This window comes from Cygnus atratus, chromosome 5, assembly GCF_013377495.2.
Source record: "Cygnus atratus isolate AKBS03 ecotype Queensland, Australia chromosome 5, CAtr_DNAZoo_HiC_assembly, whole genome shotgun sequence".
NCBI lineage: Eukaryota > Metazoa > Chordata > Aves > Anseriformes > Anatidae > Cygnus > Cygnus atratus.
In genome coordinates, this window is record NC_066366.1 from 25,783,278 (window position 1) to 25,809,772 (window position 26,495).

The 26,495-nt window shown below is 37.7% G+C and overlaps 1 protein-coding gene across 1 annotated transcript in view; it reads left to right on the plus strand.

Moving 5' to 3' along the window:
* ARHGAP11A (Rho GTPase activating protein 11A) overlaps positions 1-26,495 on the plus strand; it is a 49,346-nt gene that overhangs the window by 135 nt on the left and 22,716 nt on the right. The gene's annotated exons all lie outside the window — the stretch shown is intronic.

Below are 26,495 nucleotides of genomic sequence, written 5' to 3' on the forward strand. Positions count from 1 at the left end.
AGTTGCAAGAAGACTATTATGTCTAGGATGGGCCATATTGCTCCTGAGGGAATACTTCTGATTCAGGAATTTTATACCATTGTGTTCCGCTCTCTGGAATATCTTGCAGCAATTAAAACTCACATATTGAATTTTACCATTGGAACTGAGTGAACTACTTTCTGCCTCAGAGTAAGTCAGATCTTTGAAGTTCTGCTGTACTTAAAGATACACCTTTTCCCCTTCAAGTTGGTGTGAGTTCACAAACCTAGCTTGCCCTCAAAGCAGAGTAAAAATAATTTTCTGAAGCTATTCTTTCATATAGACTTTAAGCTCATTTAATTTCCCCTCTTTCCTGGGTCCACATTCCTGCTTTTTGGAATGGGCCAGCTAGTAGAGCTCTACAAGCACACAATGAGTTGCATGCAACAATTAATCAAGGAAAAAGCCCCACCCCAACTAAAAACGATGCATGTTCTGCCATATCAATTCTTTCATTTCCCCACCCACTCATATTAGCTCAAGTGCTGCCACAACCAATTAATGGTAAAAGAGCAAGACCACACGTTTTTCCAGTAGCATTCACTCAGATCTGTTTTACTTAGATCATTGTGAAATCACAGCATGAGTGCGAAGGCTCTTAGGTGTTCTCGTGGGATAATGAATGAGGTGGCTCCCTGCACTGACAGAGGACCCTGTTGGGTGGTGGGGTTATAAGACAACATCAGGAAGGCAAGCTAGACAATCTAGTGTGGAAAGCAATTCCAGAGAAGGAGAAAAGATTGCTAATACAATTGGAAAGAAGGACAGCACATGGAAGCTATGAAGAGCTACTGCTGGATTAACATATGTTATGCAAACAAGTAGTAATCAGAATCACTAGTTCTCTTCAGTTAGGGCCTGCTACCAATTGCATGTGAAAAAAGAAAAAAAAAAAGAGAAAAACAAAACAAAACAAAAACTTCTTTTATCTGAGTTGTGATATGCCAAACGTGTGGCTATCCTGTGTGATAAGCTGATACAAATAGCAGCTGTAATGAAGACACCATCTGAATGTGCTTCCCTATTATAACTTAAATTTATAGCTGTTAGAACAGTTTGCCTTAGCATGAATGCTGACTTCAGTTGTAGCTAGTAGAGCATTTCTAGTGTCTTGTTCTAAGCCTGGGTCATAACTTTTCATCAGGATTATCTAGACTTTGATATTTCTCTTTTTATAAAAGTTGCAGTGTTAGCGGAGATTTTCATCTGATAACCCTGCTGAGGTTATCAGACAATAGTAATTCCCTTGGCTATTTTTCTCTTGGTGCAGCTTTGCTAAAGGGGCCAGAGGTGGAATGTCCACTTTCTGAAGCAATGTGACCTATAGCAGGGTTAGTTTTTGTGTCTTTAGCACATGCATCGCAATAGCAGTATCTTCCTGTGGTGGTGCATGTTCTGGGGCAACGTTTTGGACAGCTATAGTTTTTATAAGGAGGAGGCAATAAAACTCCTACTTGTGATTGTGGAATGGGACCTGAAAATATGAAACTGTAGAATTCAGAGAGTGGATAGCAAATTAAGAGGAATGTAAATTGTTTTTTTTTTTTTAAAGTTGATTTTTAAGTCAGGTTGAAAAAGACTGGACTAATCTTATTTGAGTGCTTTGGGTTGTCAATAAGGTCCCTGTGAAGCCCCTACATTTTCTGCGAGAACAGAAGGAACTAAGCACCCAGTAGTTGCTGCCTGTGCTTAAGGACCCTAGATTTGTATACATGATATGTAAGACATCTTAAAAAATCAGTAGCTGTGCTACTAATAGGTCTATATATCCAATCTATCTCTATACTGAGGTTTCTGCTGTAAAGGCTGCTTCTGTCAAACCCTTCAACATCCAGTAGTCAGCCTTGAGGAAAGCATCCACTGTGAGGACTTAAAGAAAGTCAATACAAATGAATTGATTGTCCATGTGTCTTTGGAGAGCTTGAAAATATACAGGTAATAGTACTTTTAGCATTGAAGATGTATGACAAACTAAATACAACTGATTTTCCTTTATCTGTGTACCTTTGAGCATAAGGGGGAGGAAGGTCAGTGAAAAATGTGTAAAATTATATAAAGCAGTGTTGTACACCCATCCCATGCTTAATGGTGTATGTTTTATTGAAGTTCTCATACAGAAAACATTCTTGTATCTTCTAGGTGAACAAATGCTGAAAAAGATGAAAGTCTTTGATATTAGTGTGAATGATAAACTAGTCCCCTAGCATTCTGTTACTGGAAATTCCTTTTTTTTCTGTTATAGCAGCAGGTTTTAAAATAAAGATTCTGTATTATTCATGCTTAAGGTCCGGTATGGTACTTCACTCATCTGAGGCAAAGCTGAATGCCAGAATGTGTATGTGCAACAGGCATTTAAAATGATCACAGTGCATAGGAAAAAGCGAAGAATTACCATGCCTGAGTAGACACTATGTTTAGGTCTGTGGTATCTCTCTCATATAAGATAGTTTGTGTGTAAAATCTTCTGAATCCTTCATGTTTTCAAGGAAGTCTCTTGTGCTTTTTTAAAGATAGTAAAAGTAATTATCTAATGTGAGGCTTGCTTTTTGTGAAAATATCTCTGGGGTAATACCATAAGCAACTGACTACAGAGGTTTAATAGAGCCCAGTCTTACTTAAATTGGACTTTTTTTTTTTTTTTTAGGCTTGCAAACTCACATTGTTCATAAGAAGCATCAAATAAATATTCTGTTCTATGGCTGAGTTATGTCTACATCATTTCACTATTACATAGTAAAATACCATACTGATGCAGGTTTCTGTATGATAAGGCGCTTAAAATGTCTTTGAAAGATTTAGTATCCCAGATCAGCAAATAGGAATATACGGCACATAGGCTTTCTGAAACAATTTGAAAACCAGAACCAAACTGTTTTTAAAATGCTTCTTCAAGTAAATTTTGCGTTCCTTCAAAGGGCAAATAAAGGAGCACTGGCTTAGTTTCATTATTCTTAAATTTGTGTCTGATTACTATATACATTGTATAACTCCTGAAGATTCAGCAGATTTCTTTGATAAGAACTGATGATTTCAGTAATTTCTTATGGCTGATGTTTTTTCAGAGTTACTCCAAAACAAAACCTATGCTCTGGATTGCATTGTTTTCTAGAAATTAGATCTACTGGGGGGGGAACAAAACAAAACAAACAAAAAACACTAGAACGATGGCAACCTTTTCTGTCCTGTTCTCTCAGCATGCGCAGCCACTATCCATATCCAAGTAACTAACAAACCACCTGCCTGTGAGCATCATGCTTAGAGGACTGGAGCACCTGTCGTACGAGGACAGGCTGAGAGAGCTGAGATTGTTTAGCCTGGAAAAGAGAAGACTGAGGGGAGACCTCATCAATGTGTATAAATATCTGAGGGGAGGGTGTCGAGAGGATGGAGCCAGTCTCTTTTCAGTTGTGCCCAGCAACAGGACGAGAGGCCATGGGCACAAACTGAAGCATGGGAAATTCTGGCTGAGTATGAGGGGGCACTTCTTTACTGTGAGGGTGACAGAGCACTGGAACAGGTTGCCCAGAGAGGTTGTGGAGTCTCCTTCTCTGGAGATATTCAAAACCCACCTGGATGCTATCCTGTGCAATGTGCTTTAGGTGGTCCTGCTTGGCAGGGGGTTGGACTAGATGATCTCCGGAGGTCCCTTCCAACCTCGGCCATTCTGTGATCAGGAAGGGGTAAGTGGTTCCTGCTAACAGGACCATGGCATACAAAAGGCTTCTTTAAGGCAAACATAACACAGTTTTAAAAGATCTCTTGGGGTTTGGCATTTAAAGTAAATGCCATTAAACAAGATGGAAAAGAGACAAGACAGGAGTTCATGTAAAATCAAAAGAAGCTTAGGAGAATTGTCAGATGGATCTCAAACTACTAGCAAACACTTCTTTGCAGAACATAGAGTAGAACATGGAGTACCGAGATCTTGCTGGCTTGGGATTCTGCCAGAGCATTTCATAGGTATTAGCCAGCCATGAATTCCCCACCACCCTCAGTGAACACTCAGGCTGATCATTACAGCTACTGTGAGTCATTTTGTCAGTTCAGGTGCCACAGGTCCGTGGGATGGATTGAATGATTCCAGTCCTAGTAATGATCCATGTGGGTGTGAGCATGCCACATGATGGAACGTCTGTGGTTTTGAGTCTTGGAAATTATAGGCAAGAGAGTTTGTAGGTAAAGGCAGCATTTTCTATCAGACCAACTAGCACAGCTGGAGGAAGGCAAGGTTTGGGGTAGACTTGAAGAGAGTTTCTGCAGAGAATCACAGAATCATGAAATGAAAGAGTTTGGAAGGGAACTCAGGTAGCTTGTATTCCAACCTCCTGCCCAACGCATGACCAGCTGTGGCACCAGACTTGGTTGTGAAGGGCTTTATCCAGTTGAGTCTTGAAAGCCTGGAAGTCTGAAGACTGCACAGTCTCTGTGGATAATGTGTTGCAATGTTTGACTATTCTCATGTCTTGCTTTTGTTTAAAAAAAAAAAAAAGATTTTTCCTTATGCCAAATTAGATCTACTCTTGGTTCAGTTTGTCTCATACTCCTGCCATGCACTGGGGTGAAGAGACTGGTTCCTTCTCAATAAGCTTCTCAGAAGCATTGTCAACCTGTAATTACATTGATAATTGGTAATTACATGTTGGTGTGAGTCCTCTTGGACACCTTGATGTGCACGATTCTGCCTTTGTCCTTGATGAGTTTCATAAAAGTTCTTGTCAGTGCATTCCTCTACTCCGTCTAGGTCTCTCTGGGTGGCAGTCCTGCCCTCAAGCACACTGGCTTGTCCTCCTGGTTTGATGCTGCTTGCAAATTTGACAAGAGTGCACTCTTGGACTGTTGAGGACAGTGTTAAAAAGGGCAGGTCCCAGGACAGACCACTGTGCTACTCACTGCCAGACTTGTTAGTGTACAACCTGTACCCTCTGAGCCTAACCATTCAAATGGCTTTTTACCCATCTAGTTGTCCACCCATCCAGACCTCAGTGTCCCAAATTGAATACAACAATATTGTGGGAAACAGTGCTGAAAGCTTTATTAAAGCTAAGAAATATCAATATCTGGAAATCTGTCTACTTTATCCTTTATTATACTAGTTGGCCTAATAAAAGGCATTATCTCTACCTACAGATCTTGTCTTGCTTATGTCTGAAAGCCATTGTGGTTATGACAGTGTTACCACGTAGAGATGCCCATTGGAGAACTGTTTAATCCAACATGAGGAGATTGATTTGTGTCATTGCGTATATGGATGTCTGTTGCCTTTAACTATAAAGCAAGGTACAATTTCCATCCTAGCACCTCTGCTTCATTCGGATCATAGTGTGGATACGTAATAAGGGCAAATAAGGAAGCATACCAATGAGAGTTATTTTCAACGGCTTTGGCTCCAGAAGTTGGATGACATGTAACCATTAAGGAAGGAGGACTGTACAAGTAAAAACATGGTCTGATGGCTGAGATAAATGTGATTGATCATTAGCTGTTCGTGCAGATAATTTGCAAGTTGCTGGTGGACAAGTCTTGCACTTTCAGCTATATATAACTAAACGATTGAAACTTAGGTGTTCTTGGTTTTAATTTGGAAGACTTTAGAAAATGGAGTAAAATGACTTGTTCCAGCAAGGAGAGCAATGAACATATATGTTGATAATACAGGAAGACATCAAGTCTAGTAAGTTAGAAAATGCAATTAGCTGGTGGCATTCTGAGTAGGAGCACGCTTTGATTTTTGTTTGAGGCTCAGTCCTACAAGTAATATCTTGGCCTTTCTATTGAGTAAAGATTTTGTTTTCCTATTTAGAAGAATGCTGAAATACAGTCAGCACCGGTCATCTGCCTAGAAGATTTGACTACCTTGCATCAACGCCCAGCTGTTTCAGAAGTAGCACAAAGTGGGGTTGTCTTTGTGATCTTATGATATTGCAATATAGAGTGAGAGGTAATGATATTGCTAACTGCAGTCTGTTCTGCATCACCAAAACCAAAAGTAGGTTTAATTCTGGCATCAAGGAAATACGAAGCTTGTATTTACTGTAAGTGAGTCCAAGAGCAGTGTCGTCATAACTTCTACTTTATGTCTTACAGCAGTCCATAGCGCTTACCTTTATTGTCTTTCAGAAGTAACATATTTTGTCAGTTTTGATTCAGGTCACCAGGATGCTTATGTGTGCATATAATTTATGAATTGATTTTGGTAAGAACTGTACAAAAATTCCTCCCCTCCCCCCCCAAACAAACAAACAAAACACTAAAAATACTGCAACATCTTTTTTCCTAAAATGCATGCAAGTAAAATATGGGAAGAAAAAGTGAAAAACCTTGAACCAAATAATGTCCAGAAACAGTGAGACTCAAGGTACAGAAAGGAAAATCGTAACAGTGCTACCGAGAATGCCTCTTTTTCGTTTACCATTTGCTTTAAGAGAACAAAACAGCTGCTTAAACAGGACACAGATAACATCATCCCCAATGTTCCTTTGTAAACATTTTCCAAGGAGACAGTGATTAGCTACTTCCTTTACAGGATATTTCTTGGTCAGCAGCAAGAGGCAAGACACCATTCACTAGAAATATATAAGTGTATTGTTTTAACCTTTTTAAAGTGGTTTCACAGATAAATTGTTGTGGATCTGACAGTATCTTCGAAAGTTTGACAGGATGAAAATCAGGCTTTGTGAAGCGTATTTTTATTTTAATATATTTATAGTTTAATGTAGTATTTACTTTAAAAATCTGTTTAGCAAATAGCAACTAAAATTACAGTGATCCTTTGAGCTGGAAAGAAATGTAGATACATGATTTCCATCAGAGAGAGCTGCTTCAAAATCTGCAAACAGTGCAAAATTTAATTTTGCTGCTGCAGGCTTGCAGGCCAGTCTTAATGATTTTGCCTTCTTTATTAGCAGTGACAAAAGTAAGAGGTAGGGATTGTGTGAAAAAGCAAGAGTGAAAGATGAGGAGAAATAAGGAGTAATCACAGGGGTTTCACAGGATGTGGGTGTGTAGGGAGTGGTATTTCTCTTTGCTGCCTTTTCTGACTGATCTCATCTGCAGGGCAGAAAAGTTTTCCAAGGGGATTTCACCCTGAAGTACAAGGTGGTGCTGATTTGAACTGAACACTGGATTAAGTGCTGAAAATGTAGGTAGACATGATACACCACATAGATAAGGTCCAGACTCCTCCTCTCCCAGGGGACTTTCTTTCCTTTTGTATTGCATTAGGGGAAATGCTCTTTTCCCTTCTAACCTGGTTTTGCTTGCCCATCTCTCTCCTTTCAGTGTGCTCAGTATGTGAATCAACTGGGGAAGAGAGGAGGTGAGAGGACAGGAGAGGAGGAACAGTGTCCCTCAAACCCATTCCAGCCACCCATGGAGCTCGTGGTGCTGGAGGAACAGTAGGAAGCACAACAGGGCTGTGAACAAAGGCAGGGTGGCTGCAGCTAGTGGCAGTGGCTGCCAAGGGCTTTCTGTCTTCTGTTGCTATTAATACAAGAATTAATGTAAGTTGAATGTTATTTAAATGAAAAGAATCATAGAATGGCTCATGCTGGAAGGGACCTTAAGGATCCAACCCCCCTGCCATGGCAGTGTCTTATCTGTGGGCTGAACATGGTAAGCTTACCAGCCATATGTATACATAAAGGGAAAGGTTAATCTTTCCAGGACTCCATTTGTCTGTCATGTTCTTATGAAGGGAATGTATGACTTGTTCCTCAGTTTGCTGGACTTAAAAGAAACTTTGCGATAAATTAGGTTGGGAACAGAATCAGGCAGATGAATGCAGTAAGGAAAATTTTGAGTAAGCTCAGAGATAATGGGCCACCTTCATTTGTGGTCTATTGTGGCTAGATATAAAATGAATACAGGCAAATTGTCAGCTACCTAGACCTAAAATCATGCAAGTATTTTTCTGAACTCCTAAGACCTTTTCCTTCTCCTCTCAGTTTTGTCTCTCCTCACCTTCCCTGCTTTAAAGCAACATGTAATGTTTCCTGTTTTAAAGGACCGCTCAGAATAGCAATATGGCCAAGCATTGCTGCCGCTTTCTGGATTAGAAACATTATCAGTTGCTGGCTTCAGTTTTAATCAGGGACAGTAGCTGAAGCAATACCGAACAGTATGTAATTGAAAACATATACCAAAAACAATACTCAATACCATATCAATAGTTGTATGATTTGAAAGTATTTAGGCACCAGTTCAGCAAACACATTTAAACCCGCTCTTATTTTAAAATTATAGGCAGGGAGAGGCTTAGTCATATGCAGAAAATTAAACTGGTTTAAAAGAAGTCCTTACTTGCTAGGAGCAATATAAGGGGTTCTTATGAAGACCTAGCCCAAGTACATTGTTAGCTTCAGGAACTTAGACTCTAATTATTGGTGTCTCTTTGAACATCCAACCTAGAAAGCAATGCACAGTTGCACAGTTATCAAGATATGCTGCACACGTCTAGTGCTAAGATTTCTGCCAGTCAGGTTACAAGAGGGTTAGGTAAAGTATCCAAGGCTTTTTGTAGACTCAACTGGAAGGGGTTTTGGAAATTGTTAGTTTGCAAATTTTTATTTTGTCCTTTCAATGATTTTGTAAAAAAAAAAGGGTTAATAGTGCCTTTCTATAATACCTTTGAAAGTTTTTAAAATCCTGTGGTAGGAACATGAACAATGAAGTCTTACGACAACCTGAAAATAATCTGGTAGTGAAAGGTAGGGATTCTATCGCTGTCTAAAAGTGGTTGCTTAGGTGGGTTTTCTCTTCTCACATCTACCTGTCCTATTTCATTACTTCAGAATTTTGAAGGCAAAGGTTGCTAATGCATGTTCAGGGTGACTCACAGGTTAAAAAAATGATTTGTGCCATTTCTGTGTCAAATACAAGCATGTTTTAAAAATTGAGTTTAAAGTTAGTGGTAGCTATCTTTAAAAAGTCAGAAAATCAAAGGGGAAGAGGGAAAAACGTTGTCAGTAAATTGTGTAAATAACAAGTCAGAGTAACTAACTGAACTGGTATTTTTAATGTAGATTGTTTTGCACCACTTTTAAGAACATGCCATACATTATTATTCTTAGTGCTAATTGCATCAGTTTTAGAGTATTATTTAAAAATGGGGACAAAAAAAAAGTTTAATGCTCTTTTCTACGGTAGAGGGAAATGACAAAAATGAAGGAAAATTGTGCTTAAGTGGACGTGTCAGATTCTACCAATATTCAAATCACTATTTTACAAGGTGCAAACTGTGTACAGACAGGAAGGCTGTTTAAGTGCTTTTGTCTCAGTCTGTGGTTGTGGCAATGAAAAAACAGTTCAGACTAAAACAAAATAAGTTTTCTAGTCTGTAGATCCCTCAGCTTTTTTACAGGATAGATAGCAAAAAATAGACAGCAGCACCATGTAGGAGTAATCGCTGATTGAAATTCAGAACCTGATTCCTTTTTTACGTGGGTATAGATCAGAATAGCTCTTCTGATTTGTCTGAGGAACTCCTGTATTTACGCAGTGGTTACTAAGGCTTCAGTTTGACCCATCAGTGGGAAGCATTCACGTACCGTGGTGACTTTACAACATTGTCAGGACCTATGGAAGTCATGCGTATGTAGATGTGCTAAACCATTTCATTTTCATACAGATTTTCAGCACTGTGCTATGCTGATAATTGCGGTGATAATGCCAAGATAAAAAGATGCAATATGAATATGTTTGACATGGTTAAATAGGAAGTTGTTCCATTTGAGCTGTGCAGATTACAGAACATACTCAGGTATAACACATGGGACTGAAAGGAGCACTTGGTTTATTTTTTTCTTTTCATGTTTTTCTTTAACTGCCATATATATATCTGTGCAGTTCAACTTACTATGCAGCCACTTTTTCAAGCATTGCATGTATCCCTCAAAACTGCTTATACCATTTACCTGATCCTCCTGTTTCCTGAAATTTCATCTCAGTGTTTTTGTTAATTTGGGGGATAAGAGGAGATTCAGGAGATCACCCCAGCTATCTAACAAGCCTATTTCAAACATGGGCCATCTGTCTTTCATTTTTCTGCCATTTACCAGAACATGGTGTTTTCTGTTTGTTTTAATTTTATTTTTAATTTCACTTAATCTGTTGTGAAAATACTGTCTTTTCCCTTATTATTTTCTTTCTATTTCATATGTCTTTTTGGCACTCACAAACAAATTGTTTAACAAGACAATTATTCCAACACAATTAGCTTATGGACTATATTTTGAAAACCAACAAACATGTCCCACTATACAAAGTCCTTCTGCTACTTTTTGACTGATTAAATACTATGCCTTTTGCAAGCTTAATACTTTTAATTTGTTGATACTTGCAAAAAGTGCATAAAGTAATCTTTTATGTTGAAGCTTTTAAACTTAGTTAAATAAATGTCAGTTGCATCTTTCTCTCACTTGTTTAAGGGGTGATAATTTCTGATTTTCTCACAGCTTTAATGTAGGTAATCCCAAAGGACCTGGGGCAGGTAGGAAATTACCAACATCATCATTGTACCAATGGACATCTCAGTCCACAGGGTGCTTTGTATTTCAAGCTCTTTAGATCCAATTTAAAATTCTTAATACCCTGGCACAGCTGCTTCCTCACCCTGCTAGCATCTAAAGCTCTGTTCCGAGACGGGTTTGTAAGCACTCAGCAACGCTGTTGCATCTAAGCCTCATCAAAATCCATAGGCTGTTTGATCCTCTGGCTATGTTGTTACCTGAGAAACTTGATCCAAGCACTATATTAACAGAAATGGAACTCAGTTTCTCCCTTTCCCAGTAAAGTGTTTTGGTACTTGGCCATGTTCATATTTGTTGTTTGTAGTCTCTGTGGTTCAGTGGTTCTTTAATTATTGAATAGGAGAGAGTGAGAGTACCCTTTCCTTTTAAATATCCTGTAGCCTGCCATTTAAGACATTTTTTCCACTGAGATGTGGGAGTTAAGATTTGAATTTCCATGGACAGTGGAAGGAATTGAACCGAGGTATCTCATACCCTAGGAGAGTGCTGTGGCATGTTAGGCATTGAATGTAAATGCATTACAAATGTCTTAAGAAAAGTGCTGCCTTCTCTGCCCTTTGAAAGGAAAGTCTCAAGAAGCTATCCATGGAGAGATTCCAAGCCTCATGTGAAAGAAGTGCCTTCTTTCAACAAAGACTATGTATGTACCTCATATGAAGTAATTGAAGATATGGTATCTCAGTAGGAGTTATTTACCTACATTAAGCTGCTCCCAGCTCAGAGTGCAGCCTGTTGTAAATGAGTAATTTAAGGTTCTCAGTTCTGGTTCCTCGGCCGAGCACCTAAACTTGCTTGTTATTGCTCTTAACTTCTAGTCAACACCATGTTTCAGAGGATCTAAACTGGGAGACACACACTCAAGGTCAAAAAAGAAAGCTGCTGAATAGCAAAACACTGAATTTAGATGTCAAAAATCTTAACCAAAAGCCAGCCTTCCTCTCAAATATTTCATCATGATTTAATAAACATGTCTTAAGCATGCTATTGACCTATGTGTTCATCTTTCCCTGATTACATCACTTCCTTGCATTGCAGTTGTATTACTCTTGTCTGAAACTACCACTCTCTATAAATGTGTAATTGCAGTGATTGTGCAATCATCATCTGTATTCATTACTATAGCAACCAGCATAAATACATTCCCTAGCCCAGCCCATATAAAAAGATCTTAGAGTTTCAGCTTCTCTCCTTCAATTTTATGCATAGGCTGAGTGAATGTGTGTGACACAATGGAAATTACGTGCTTTGAAGGCTGCTCACATATGTGAGGGTGGAAAGCTAAATTCTACTGAAACCCTTGTCTCAAAAAAGGGAAGAAAAACTTCTGACCTGCTCAGCAGGACTCAAATGAAGCACGTGTGTCCTCTCTCCAGCCTCCTTCACGTACTGTTGGCAGGGGACTCACCAGCTAGGAAGAACAGCAGTGCTCGTGGGTAGCAAAACAAGTTCCAATACGAGGCAGACGCTCAAATTTCATATTCTAACATGAGAAGTTGAGTCTTTGCCCTCCCTGAGCCTTAATGAGGCCTTGCTTACACTGATATTTTTGTAATGACAACCCCTAAGCCTTGCCTAATTATAACATCTGACATCACTAACATAAATATTCTGAGTCATGAACACAGCTTTGCCCCAGATTTCGTCTCTCTCCCTTCCTTCCCCCTTTGAATGCAGTATCTGGAGCTGACAGGTAGTCAGCCTTGCACTTTGTGTTCCAGAGCTTTCTCCTACCACAGTTTCGCCCTCTGAAGCACAGAAGAAATTTGAATGGTCTTGAAGGCTTTTCCTAAAAACATGATATGCACAAGTTGAAGGGAGAAATCCACATCATCTATTCATGTGCAGTTATTCTAGTTCATTATTTCATTATAAATAATGTCATATTTTTTTGTCTTCCTTTAAGCCCCCGTTACTGCTGTTGCATTGTTTCATGAGATTGTTTTGTTCTTGCGTTTTTTATTAATACATTTCTTAATGCAGAGGAAAACTTGAAAACCTAGCTGAAGGGATCTGTGCATCGTTCTGTTAATATCTCAATGAAAGTAATATTATTTCTACCACATAAATTTTCAAGGATCTAATGATATTTGCTCCCAGGCTATAGGCTGGCATTTACAATTGTCTCCCTATTTTCGCAGTTTATGTAGGAATTACATTATGTTTGAGACCACTACTCTGTGTCAAATTTTGATAAAGTTTGCCAGCAGGTTCAAAATTTACTACTTGAACTTATGTGCATGTACCCATACACACCCACTGTGATTGCAGAAGTTTCATTTCCTTAGGGAACAAGACTGAAAACAAAAGGCAAAAATAAAGAAGTCAAAATTGTGCAACATGCCAAATAGATTCTAATAAGTGAACAGATTTAGTGTTTGGTCTCCCCTGCAAATTCTACAGGTAAAATGCAGCATGAGCCACACTGCCTCTTGGACTTAAACGCAGTTAATGTTGATTTCATTGTTTGCTATTAGTCACTTGTGTAATTTTGGACATATTCTCCTCTCCCATTTCCCCTTTTGCCTGCTTAGACAAAGTTTGGTCAGGCAGGAGCAAGCACTTTCTTCATGCCTTAAGGTGCTTAGCCTGCTGCTGCCCATGAGAGACTGAAAATCAATTCAAATATGCAGTGCTGCATCTCTCTAGTTGATGGCTATATGAATAACCAGAACAGACACAACATCTGAGGACTTCAGTAACCAGTACACCAGAGAAGAGAGCTGGTCACAGCTAGATTTTTGAAATCTGCCTGCAGATCAAAGGAAATTTGTTCATTGACTTTGTGGACAATTTTAAACTGGGAAATCTTTTTCTGGATCATTTAAAAGCAGGAAACAAACAAACAAACAAATAATAAATTGTTCCTTATGAAGAACGAGTCCAAGTTAGTAGTCGCTTCTACTCTTAACCACTCTTCTTAAGGATCCTTCTGTTAAGCAGCCATTTCTTCAGCTGTTTAGAAAATGTGAGAATCCTGTGAGTGAATGATACTCTTGCTTACTACTTCTCCTTTTTCTAAATGGAGCATGAAAACAACATTGAGATATTATGTCTAGTTTTGATGTCGCTGGTGGTGCAAGTGCAGACAGCTGTAGTAGAGATTTTTAAGTGAGTTAAAAGGAGTTATAAAAGTCTGGCTTGCGCTTCACCTTACTGTAAACAGCCCAAGGGAGGGGCTCTGCAATAAGATAGTAAGCCTACACCACACCCTGGGTTCAGTTACTTGAGAAACAGTGACAGGTTTTCATTCACGCTGCCCACCTGACATGTTGTTTACTTCTGCTTCCCTTTCAGTACAGTTAGTCTGTACTGAATGATGGATTAAGTTTAATGGCTATAAATAAGCATCCTACGTTGTTAAAAAGCCGTCTGTGGCTTAACTGTAACTGGGATGGTCTCATTGGGCATGAAAATTATGTGCTGTGCTTTGAACTACTATACCGATGATCCCCCCCAATCGTGTGCAAATTTTGAAGAACAGTCAGTGAAACTTGAGCTTAGTTGGCTTAGACGTCTACCACTCTCAGTTTGTATTAAATCAGTACCAAGTTTTGTATTGCCAAAGCCACCTCCTCCCCCCAGCTGCTTTTAGATCTCCTTCTTCACACACAGTGTATTTACAAAGGCCTGCTTCACTTTCATGCACTATTCTAGGAATTTCCAATACTCAGAAACTTCTGATTAATTTTTCTACCTGTTTGATAACTAATCAGAATTTGTTCTTGATCCATAGAAGGAACTTTAAGAAAAAACTTTGACAGCAAGATATGCTTATTACTCGGGGCATCAATTAGCGGAATACTTAAAAAAAATACCAACACCTGTGCAAATTAGCCTGAAACAGTAGTGATGAGTACAGTTAAGCTGATGAATAGAGGTTGGAATAGCACGGAAAAGCAAATACATTGTCTGTGCTAGGAATGTGAGAACTGTCATTGAACAATGCATCAATGCTCTTTCATTTCAACCTGGAACTTTGTGTTTATATAATACATTGGGTACTTCAAGCAAGATGTAAAGAGAAAAAAAAAGTTTTTACTTTTTGCTTAAGCAGATATTTCTATAATGTGTTTTTGTAGACTTTATAATAGGATATTTTATACTCAGACTGCAGCTTAGGAAAAAAAACACCAAAGTAGTTGGAATTCAACCTTGTAACGAATGCAACAGTACTGTCACAAAACAGGATCTATTTAGATTCCCTAGGTGGAAAGAAATTTTACTTTGAAGCTTAATTCTAATCCCACTTGTTGGGGTTTTTTGTTTGTTTGTTTGTTTAGTGAGTTGTGATGAACTGTAAAGCAGCACATTGTGCAAATTTTGTGCAATAACTATAGAACACTGTTTTGCAAGATCGGGTAATTCCTTATATATTAAAGATCAGAGCAAAAGCATCAAGAAACTGGTGTCAAGGAAGACATTTAAAAACAGAATATTAAACAAACAAACAGCAATAAAACCAAGTAAAGTGGCTTTGGGAGGCATATGCCTTCCTTGACAGTTTCTGTAACTTAGATAAATGACATTTGCACCGACACAGTTTTATGTGGAGTAGAGAAGAGTCTTTTTCAGGTTCTGGGCAGGATAAGATAGATATAATGTATTTTTAGAATAAATCCTTACAACAGAGATAAATGAACTTGCTGTATAAAAAGCTTCAGATAATAAATAAGGGAAATAACAAAATAGAATATATCACTTACTCTGACTCAAAAAAAAAATACATGGAGATTTATCCTTTCTTATCAGTACATTTATGAACAAAATTAATTTACCAAGCTTTGCACATTTATAAAATCTAGCTTGTAGCCTACTGGCGTTCATTAAACATTCCTGATTAGACTTACTACATCTCTTAAAATGACTCATGCACTTGTATGTAGAATTTCAGTAACATCCTGGTTGCTAGGGGACATGTGATCACTCTGACATATAAAGTATCTGCTAGAAGTACTTTTAACTATATAAGGAACAAATCTGTAGGGTTTTTATTAAATACATATTTCTGCCATTAGTTAATTATGCAAAACAGGATGATATTTTAAGCCTTCAAATACATTTTGAGTATATTCAAATATATTTCAAGTATATTTTGAGTATTGTACATAATCCCTAGTTAATAAATATGACTTTTTTTTTCCATTTCCTTAAACTTTTTGTTTCTGACATGTGTGTGATACAATAGTTTCACACTGGGTAATTTTCCTTGACTTACTTTTTTTCCCCATTGGCCCACTCTGTCTACATTGTTGCTTGCCCATAACTGGTTTTTATCTTTATTTCAAGACCAGCACAAAAGCATTACCCCATGTTTTCATATGGCTTTTAATATGTGGTTTTATGTCTCTGTCTTAGAACTAAAGCCTTGCTTATGCACTCGGCACTGTGCTTGTCCCTGCATGAAATGCTTTCCTTTAGAAAACGGCAAGAATTGCAGGACCGATCAATCCTCCATTAGTGCAGCCTTCTCCAGAATTTATTCTCATGGATCCTGTGACATAATCACTTTAAGACCAGAGCTTTGTCTGTCACACTGCTATTTAATTTTAGATTGTGTATTGAAATAATATGTTAAAGGAACACTAAACCTGTGAAGTGCTCCCTAAATTTATATACATCCTTGCCTCAGTCTCTAGGTGAACATGCATCATTAGACAGTCTACCTAAATAAGAATGTGTTAACTCTGCAGGTTTCCTACCTGATGGCTGTACCTTCAGTGCACATGATAATCAACGCTCACTAATTGGTAAAAGCACTAAGATGTGATGGAGGAAACTAGCTAAAAGGAAGCTAACAAGTGGCACTGAAAGGGAAAGTGCTCTGTTACTAGAGCATGATTGGTGGAGCTCTTCAGGGCCAAGTCTTTAAACAATTTTTGTTTTATCATTTCATTAATAAGCTTAGTCTGTAGAGAAACGTGTATGGTGATTGAATTTGCTAATAGCAAAAAATATGTCTATTGTTAATACAGAAGAAAGCTGCAAGGTTTGGGAAGAAATGGATGACTGTAGGGACTGCAATCATGTATAAGGGATAAAATTTAATAGTATGAAGTGCAAATACAATGCAGGACTAAGAGCTTCTGTTGTTAGCTCACTGACTGGAAACAGCTGTGGTGGGGACAACTGCAGTGAGTGGTTGATCACAGTGATTTATGAGTCACCAGTATGATATGGCTGTGGAAAAGACAAGTGTACTAGATGAAATTGGTTACAGTAGTGCCAGAAAGCAGTTGTACTATTTGATGTGCAGCAGATTCCTCATCTATGGCATCCAAGCTCAAGAAGACAAATTCAGAGTGCAACACACACTAAGAAATGTTAGGGAGTGAGGTGCTCCGTTTCTATGCTATATTCCAATCTATCATAAAATCTTTGTTCCTTTAGCTGAATATATGAAAATCTGTTCTAAAGGAAGATATTAGCACAAGAACAGACACAATCTGGCCATGAATAAATTCAGATTGAACATTAGAAGTTTTCTGGCAAAATGGTGAGTGAAATCCAGAGATGGCTGGTTTGCGGCTTCTCATATTCTGGGCAAGCAATCCAATAAACTCTAAGACAAATTTTGAGCATTAGGAAAAAGATTAGAGTATGTGGTTGGCTGCAATTGCAGGAAATAAGATTTTGTGACCCGTAGCATAATTTAGGTCTGATTGTTGTACGGTCCTATGAACAGTTTGCTATTTTCTGCAGCATGTTGCTCTGTGAATTATTTACAGCTTATTGCAGTCTGTACTGAGTACAGAATAATTAGCTTCCTTTTTGCAATTTCTGTTGCTATTACCTACTTAATTTTATTAAGGATTGAAAGAAAGACTGTTCATGTTGTATGCATGTAATACCAAAGTACTGAGAGTAAAACCCAGACAAATAAATGAGGTAATGTTGGGTATCCAATCTGAGATACCTACAATCTGATCTTCCAAGTATTTAAAAATATATATTCAAATCTTACTTATCACCACATTTAACTGAGGAAACTCAGCTCTGCTGAAGTCAGACCACAGCTGCCTTTTTTGTACGTGTCCTGATTGATACTTAGACTGAGGAACTGTATGGAAGAGGCAAATTAATATAAAATTCTCTGTTATGTTCTATAACATTAGCTTAAGCTGTAGCAAAAGATCCTATTGCTGTTCACCTGAGCTGTCCCTAGCAAGTAGAAGTGTTTATCCAAGCAGTGTTTTAGCTCAAGGTGACTGTTAAAACGGTTGAAACTGAAATGGTGCTGATATGCAGCTTATGCAAAATACTTAACTGTACAACATGGTTGAATTGATACCATTCTTTTTTAGGTGCTCTGCCCGTCACTGTTGTTATCCCCCTGAGCTTTGGTTTAGAGGAGAACCCCGCCAGGCTCTAACACCACTGTGCAGCACCTCAGTGGTAAGGCCAGTCTGAGGCATTTCAATGTTTCCCATCCATGCCTGGGCACCAGCTACTCCAGCGCTGCACCTCACATCCCCTGCTTTGTAACTGCGGCTGGTGGTGGGGCCGTGTTGTGAACCAAGTCATTCAACCGATCTGACCTATTTGTGCATGTTTTCTTTCTTTCTAACCTAAGTCAGTTAAGTCATCCAGTTCACAGAATGACTCATGAAGTGGTGCTCTTGCTTAATCTAGAAGGGGAGCATGCCCTACCACCTGAGCGGAGGAGTAAGCAACCTGAAGAGCTCATTAAGCCACTGTATCATAGAACAAGGACTTCTGTGTATGTCTGTGTTGGACACGAAAAGTGTGACCACTGCTTGGTGAAAAGAATTCAACTGTGAATCAATGTATGGTAAAAGTAACTATTCTTTACAAAAATATCAAACAAAACACATTTTAATCAGTGCAGGCAAATCCACACCATCATCCTGGTGAATTTAACAAGGCATGACTGATTATTCGTCCCCTGGTATGGTTCACAGGTTGATCCCATGAGATTGTCATTAAGCGCAGACAATACAATGTATTTTCTTTTAATTTTACTCTAGGAAATGGTTCCATTAAAGCAGCTGAAATTTACAGAAATATCCAGCCAGTGGCAAACAGTGGCATGAAAAATTTCAGCCCAAATAGTTGACATACATTATTATTAAACAGGAAAAAGTGGAAATTTACAAGGATAACATCACTTACAAGATGTTAACCCTATAAGCATTGCACTTATTGCCCGACTTTAAAAAAAAAAAAAAAAAAAAAAAAAAAAAAAAGCAGGAATATTGTTTTTAAGCTGCCATTTTACCCTGTCCTTCAATGATCTGCTTTGATTTTGACATAGCTCATATAAGAGCTATTAAAATCTGTGAAATTATACATATTTTTAAAGTGTGCTTCTGGGAAATCTTCATGCCTGTCAGGTACTGATTTTGTAAAACCTGACAAAAAAGAGAGTATTAATCTCATCACCAGCTACCAGTTTCTTCTTTAACTTTCTTTCTCAGTCATGTGCAAGGAGCTTCTATTTAGTCAGAATTCCTGAACAGTCAGACCTGAACTTTTCTCACACTCTAAGGTGCTGCAGCTTGCACAGGTGCCTTTGAGAAGTGTTTTTTCTCATATGTTTATTGAAGTCATGGGTTTAAGCTAGAACTTGTATGTTAATGAATGTTGTGGAACGTTATGAACATTAACGTATGTTAATGAACGTATGTTAATGAATGTTATGGCATTCTATCAAGCTCACCTGCCATACAGTTTAACCAAGGGAGTCATTCTGATTTTCCTACTGCTCCCTCAAAGTGAAGTTAAAAAATTATAAAAAGCAACTGGAAATTTTAGCAGATGGGTTAATTATAATCAAACAATTATATTCCTTTTTGCATTTGCTTCTCATAACTATCACATAAGACATAAATGTCCATGTTTGGCTCTACCTGGTGTTGAACAGTGAGCAGTAAGTGTAGTACTTCAAGTTACCTTAATTACAGAAACTGGGAATGACTGCTTAAGGATGAATCAGTGCTGTGATCTTTTTTATTTTGTCTATTTAAATATTGCTCACCAGTGTCCTGGTTTCAGGTAGGACAGAGTTAATTTTCCTCCTAGTAGCTGGCAGGGTGCTATGTTTTGGATTAGAATGAGAAGAGCGCTGATAACATGCTGATGTTTTAATTGTTGTAGAGCAGTGCTTACACCAAGCCAAGGACTTTTCAGCTTCTCGCTCTGTCCTGCTAGCGAGCAGGCTGGAGGTGCAGCAGGAGCTGGGAGGGGACAGACCCAGGACAGCTGACCCAAACTGGCCAAAGGGGTATTCCATCCCATCTGGCATCATGCCGAACAATATATAGGGGTGGCTAGCTGGGGTGGAGGGGGGGGCCGGCTGCTCGGGGATAGGCTGGGCATCGGTCAACGGGTGGTGAGCAATTGCATTGTGCATCACTTATTTCGTACACATTATTACTATTAATACTATTATTACTATTACTATTATTATTATTATTATTATTCTTTTCCCTGTCTTAATAAACTGTCTTTATCTCAGCTCACAGACTTCACTTTCCCGTTTCTCTCCCCCATCCCGGAGAGGGAGGGGGGAGGGTGAGCGAACGGCTGTGTGGTGTTTGGCTGCCAGCCGGGCTAAACCACAACAACCAGCTTGCTTGCTAACTCAACTATGGTCTTATGTTGAGTCCAAAAAAGGCATGTATGACAGAGTGATTTCAAATGAGTTAATTAACTAACCTAACTCGATTGTAAATACTGTATGCTGTCAACATTGTGACAGCAAGATGTTTTTAGCCCAGTTATAGCCTAGGTTTATGCTTTAGAAAGCACTTGTTTCTGGTATGAAGATGGGGAAAAACTTAAAGTAAAAGCAAGTAGATAGTGAAACATGAATTCTAAATTTGCTTTTAAAATCCTGAGTATCAGCTGAAGTCCCGTTCTCAATCCAGGCTTTTGTGTGTAGGAATTCCATCTGTACTTTAAATAGTATATCCATGGGATGAAAAGTTCTTTTCCTCTCATTCTATCTAAAACTGCAGACAAGCCTTCCTATTAAGGGAAAATATATCCAGTAAGGCAAGTGTCATTGAAAATTCACATTTCTTTAACAGATAGACTCTACCTTTCTGCATGTATGGCACCTGATGAGTAAGACTAGACATTTTGTAAAGAAATTCTACAATTGAGAAGTATATTTAAGTCATTGAACAACTAGTTGTGGAGTAAAGTTCTGTGCTGCATCCATCACTGAGTATGGAATACAAAAGCACATTCCTTACTGAAAGAGTTCCCAGGCATTGGTTCACCTAATGCACATTTTTTCCTATTAAAAATGTTGCTTTGGGTTCAGGTTTTTTTTCATGCTCTCCTTCTCCTGTCAGAGTAGTAATTTAATTGCTGTCTTTTAATTCACAAATGTGTCCCTTGCGATATAAACAAAGAAATGATATACTCTTTAGAGAAGAAAACAACATCACAGCAGAGGAGGAGGGAGAAACTACATTGCCTTTCTGCTGTGAGGTGGTATGCCATGAGTGCCTAATGGGAAACTGCAGCCTTCTTCCTCAGTCCATGCCTAAGCAATTCCTTACTTTGTAATCTCCTTGATTCACTGGTTACTTTAAACTGAGCCACCTATGCGTATAAGTAATGCTTGTAATTTAAAATTTCAACTAAAAAATCAGCCTTACACCCTATCCTACTATCTAGGGTGACCATCTGCATTCTGATTTCTGCACCGATATTATATACAAGCATTCACATGAAAGACCAGGGATGTGGACCTCTCTTTGGCTCTTGGGTGAACATTGTAACCAGTTGGGTGCATCTCTTGCTGGGTGCATGAGAGTGCACAGGCCTGAATATTATTTTCTTACACGGTGTCAAAAACAAAGACAAGAACAAAATCTTCCTATTTTGATCTACTTTCACCCTCACAAGAAAAAATGTAACGTACATATTTGTCACAGAAAAAAGTACCCATTTTAGTAAGAGCCTAAGTTGCACAGCATTCAATATTTAATTACTTATTCAATAGGCAACCTCCACTATGTACCTTTCAGCAGCAGTGCAAAGGAGTAATAACTTTAAGGAAGCAATTTTCAGAGATTACTATAGATAAGTGCATAGAGTTTCAGATGCAATCAGCAGTGTTTCTGAGCTTTGCAGTGATTGATTAAAGAGGCTCTGTTACTCAGCATTGACCCAAACAGGAATAAATATCCTCAGGCTCTGAAGAGATCTTAAGTAGACCTTCTCTTTACAGCATGAGTATGTGTTGGAACTAAAATGGGAAGAGAGGAAAAGAACAAAAAGTCCTGTAAAGAAATGTCAAAGGCCATTAGAAGAGAGTTTTTAAAAAGGAAACTGTAGCATATGGCAAAACGGTCAGGGACTGCTATATAGAGAAGAGAAATATTCAGCTATTAAATGAAACTGACTGGTTATATCTTAAAAGCAGTAGAAATTCAAAATTTATGAGACTTGCCTGTGAGATGTTTTTGCTTTGGTTAAAAGCTGTTGTGTATAACAGTTACCAAAGCATGAACATTTGTTACTTATCTGAATTCAATTATTATTTTTAATTGGAAAAGAAAAAAAACGCCTTATTGTTCATATATTGAATATAGGTAATATCTTTTTTAGGCTGAAATATATATATAAAAAGAGTTGAGCAGGTCTACCATTTTAATGAATTGGATTAAAAATACTAGAAACCCCATGTGGCTTAGTAAATAAGAGAACATATTAATTAAATCGAAACAGTGGTTGATATGAGAATGATCACTTTTAGTCATATCACTTTAATGAGGTCATTTTACAGTTGATAACTCAAACCATTTAATACTGGATTAATTGATTTTTTTTTTCTTGAAGTTATTGCTAAACAATATTCTTCTCTATTTAATCTAGCTAAATCTTTCTATATCTATCCTTATATCTCTATTTTACATAAAAATGGCCTCTCTGAAAACTTACTATGTGGCGAGTTTTTAAGAACTGAAAATTTTAAAATGGCTTAAACTGCAAAGTGTCTTTATGAACCTAGACATACATCCTTGATTTTAGAAATGCTTTCTCTAGTAGGGAAGCAAGTGCACAAGTTTATTCAATCACACAGTATCCTAGTATAGTAAGGGAGAATTTGACATGCCAGTTCCTCTTAACTAAAATAGTCTTAGCATAATGCAAAGGGTAAACAACAGGGCTCATTTCAAAATGAAGTAAAGGGCCCATTAGGCACTGAATTCCTGTAGGCTCTTTAGAAAATTCAGTTACAAAGAATATCTAGTCAGGCATATGGTGTTTTCTATGTAGCATAACATCATCTGTTGGCGTTTGACCTAGTTCTTCATCTCATATACTATGTGCTTGATATATTAAAAATAGATTGATATATAGCTATGATTAATTGCATTGCAACTGAGGAACAAATACAAGTATTGGGCTCATGAAACGTGTAATCAGGAGTACTGGATGCAAATCAGGGCATTAATCTCTTAAATGCTATTGGACACATTATCACTTAACTGCTGGAAAAAATGGATTTGTAATTGATTTTTAATTGTTTTTTGAAATTATTCCTAGATATTTCCACATGTTTAATTTTGTATTTTGTCATGATCCATGTTTAAGAATAACTGAGTCTGTAGATAAGAGTCAACATATAATGACAAAAAGCATAAAAATAAAAACATAAAGAAGTAAGTTTCTAGTATATTTTTCTTAGTTCTGATGTCTGTTTTGTATCACTGTTTTAAAGGTGCTTAGCATATTTGCCAGGGGAATAACAGCTCCTGTTTTACTGAAAGAAATGAGTTATTTACAGTAGTAGCTTAAATGCTTGTTATTCTAGAAAGCATATGCACCCCATTGGATGCATTAGAAGTGATGTTTTGCACAATACAGTGGTTGCACAAAGAAAAGAATCTTATTAATTTTGTCAACATTTTCATGGTTTTGGTCCGGGTGGCATGTGACTGGTAAGATGCAAGACTGCTTTGTTCTTTTCAAGACTCATCTACAACATTGGATGGAGAGAATTGCTCGTCCTGTTGGACGATCATGTCTTCATCTCATCTTCAGCTTGGTAAAAATGTAAGGAGCAAAGTTGGACAAGCAATGTAGGCAACAGATGCCTCAACTGTGTTGGCCACGCCACATTGAGCAAAACTGATGAAATTTCTGTCCAAACTGACTCTTGGACTTGGAAGAAATGTCTAGAATTGGAGTAAAAAATCTATCAACACACCTGTGATGTGCAGCATTGCATCCCTTGAGAGTATGCAAAGTAAAGGATTTGCAGAGTATTTACAGTGATGTAGGAGTCTTTCAGGTAGTGAAGGCGTTTAGAGTGTATGTCATTCACTGCATGGTGCTCTCACACACAAATAGATGGAACTAGACAGCTTAAACATTTAAGGAACACTTTCTGGGAAATTACAAGGAAAATCAATTGGAAAAAATCAGGAAAATATATATTTACTAATCTATCTAACTAAAAAGTCCAAAGTATGGTTACATGAATTAGGTAAGGGCAATAATGCCCAAACTGCTGGTCAGTAGGAGCAACTCAATCTTTGGTGCAATGCAATACTTCAAGAAGTTCTTGAAAAACTTTCCAAGCTCATGGACGTGAGGGATGACACCCACAATAGAATGGTCCCTTGGGTAGAACTGCGGTCGCACAAAAAAAAAAAAAAAAATGGTGAGCTTTCTTCTTGGTTAAAATTTTGCAGAACATGAACTCTCATATTGGAAATTTCTCTGACATGACCTGAAATGAATGCATTTCTGAGAGCAGTCTTTTATACTCAGACAACACTGGGTGGCGTTGTGCAATTTATAACATTAAAAATTATTAGAATTTATCCAGATTTTTAAAAAGTTTATCGTCTTCTACTCCTCCAGGCCTTAGATTGTAAAAAAGTTGGGAGTGACTCACTGCCAGCTTGGATACACACACTTGTGCTGCAGTTACAGCTCCTGAACACACAAATGGACGTGATTACTTTATTGCTACCTCTCAAAGGAAGTGTTTATGTCTTTGTGCATAATTAGCTCCACTGAGAAGAAGTCCTGAGAAGGACTTGGTTATCTTGTTAGACTTGTGGTTCAGCAGGGTTGGAGGTAGTGAGGTAGAAGAGAGGGTTTTTCACTTAGTCATAAGCTGTGCTGGAGGCAAGTAAAATCATTAGTATCGACTGGCTGAGTGTGGGATTCCATTACCAGCAGAAAAGGAGAGATTCAAAACCTGACAGTGGTTTCAGAGAAATGCTGCTGGGTGGAAATTCCATCCCGTCCTGAAATCTGGCCCTGAGGGAACATGAAAGAGAAATAAATTTCTGTGCAGAGAAACAACATCCATATATCAAATGACACAACTAGACAGAGATTTGTATGAGATTCCTGATTGTATTGAAATTTGTTTTCCTTCCAGTTATTCTGTGCTTTATAGTTTCTAGCAAGTAACATTTATTATGAAATGCTACTGAAGAGGCACATAGGCAAGGACAGTGTAAACACCTACCTGTATTTAAGGAAATCAGTTGAGTTAGTATCTAGATTATTCAAAAGAAAAACTGAAATACAAATAAAATGTGATGACTTACTGCCTTATACTGTCCCTGTTATCTCTCTGTATTTACCTCATTAAATTTTAATGTTTGTGACTTCTGTTCAATGTTGTATAAAGTACAGCATAATTGGTAGGACCCACCTGACTGAAATGTATGTGACAGGACTTGATATATCTTAATTTTCAGCAAGTAACACAGCAAAACAAAGATAATCTTTTTCATCTCACTATTTCAATGGTAGTTAGCTAAAAATAAAGACAAGAAGATATTTAAATTGCAAGTTGTTTTTAAGAGGACGTTATTTCTTAGAAAATAAGGCTTTAAAATCTTTTTTTTTTTTAATTAAAGAAGGAAAAAAAAAAGAATAGTAATAAACTAGAGCTCTGGTCCTGTAATAGTAAAATGCATGAGTTGCTTTATTTGAATATATACAGAATTGGTAATTGTAACAGTGTATAAAACTTTGTCTCCATCTCAAAAATAGATAAAACTGCATTTCCACTCCACCCCAAGTATGCATGTAGTGATGTTGATGAAAAGATACTTGCACAAGAATATCTTGTTTATTATAATACTGTACATGTTAACTGATTTGATAAAGAATAATTGGAGCTATACTAGAAATGGCTAACTTCATATAAAGTCAGTGTACAGACTATCAAAATGTTTGAAATGCACTGTATAAGATCCGCAGGGAAGGGGCTTTCTTTATTCACGTCTGTGCAGTACTGATTTTATTTTAGCAGAACTATTCCCACTCTCCCACAATAAAGCAAAAATATGCCCGCTCTCAGTTTTAGGCCTCCACTTTGGAAGACTAAATTAGTGCTCTACAGTCAATGACTGAGGAGGGCACTTCTAAGGGGCTATTCAGACTGTCTGTGCCAGAAGTCAAATTGCTGCCCAATTTTAAGTGGTCTGGATTGCACTATGGAAGATTCCCACCTTTCCACATTAATGCATATCATTTAGGAAGCCTGCTCACCTAAATAGAAATTTAATGTAAGTACATTAAAATTTCTTTCTACCAGACTAACAAAATAAGGATATGCACTTCACAGGCATGACATGATAAAAGCCACTGTGTCTTTATTACTGTGCTGTATTTATTTGCAGTTAATAAATAGACTGTACATTCTCTTATAGCTCTCCTACATATTTATGCTTAGATGACAGAATATAAACACATTACTGTATTTATCTTTTTAAAATCTGACATAAAACTGAAGAATCAGTCTTCTATATAAACCCATCTGCTCCCCTGACATAGTTATACAATACTAAAGTCTACAGGTGTTTCACTGATATTTTTTGAATCTTGTTTAGCTTAAATTGAAATGCTAATAAATGTGTGTGTATGATCATATATACGTATATCTATGTAAAGAAAAACATTTAGATGGCATTTTGTTTTATCTTATACCACTTAGAA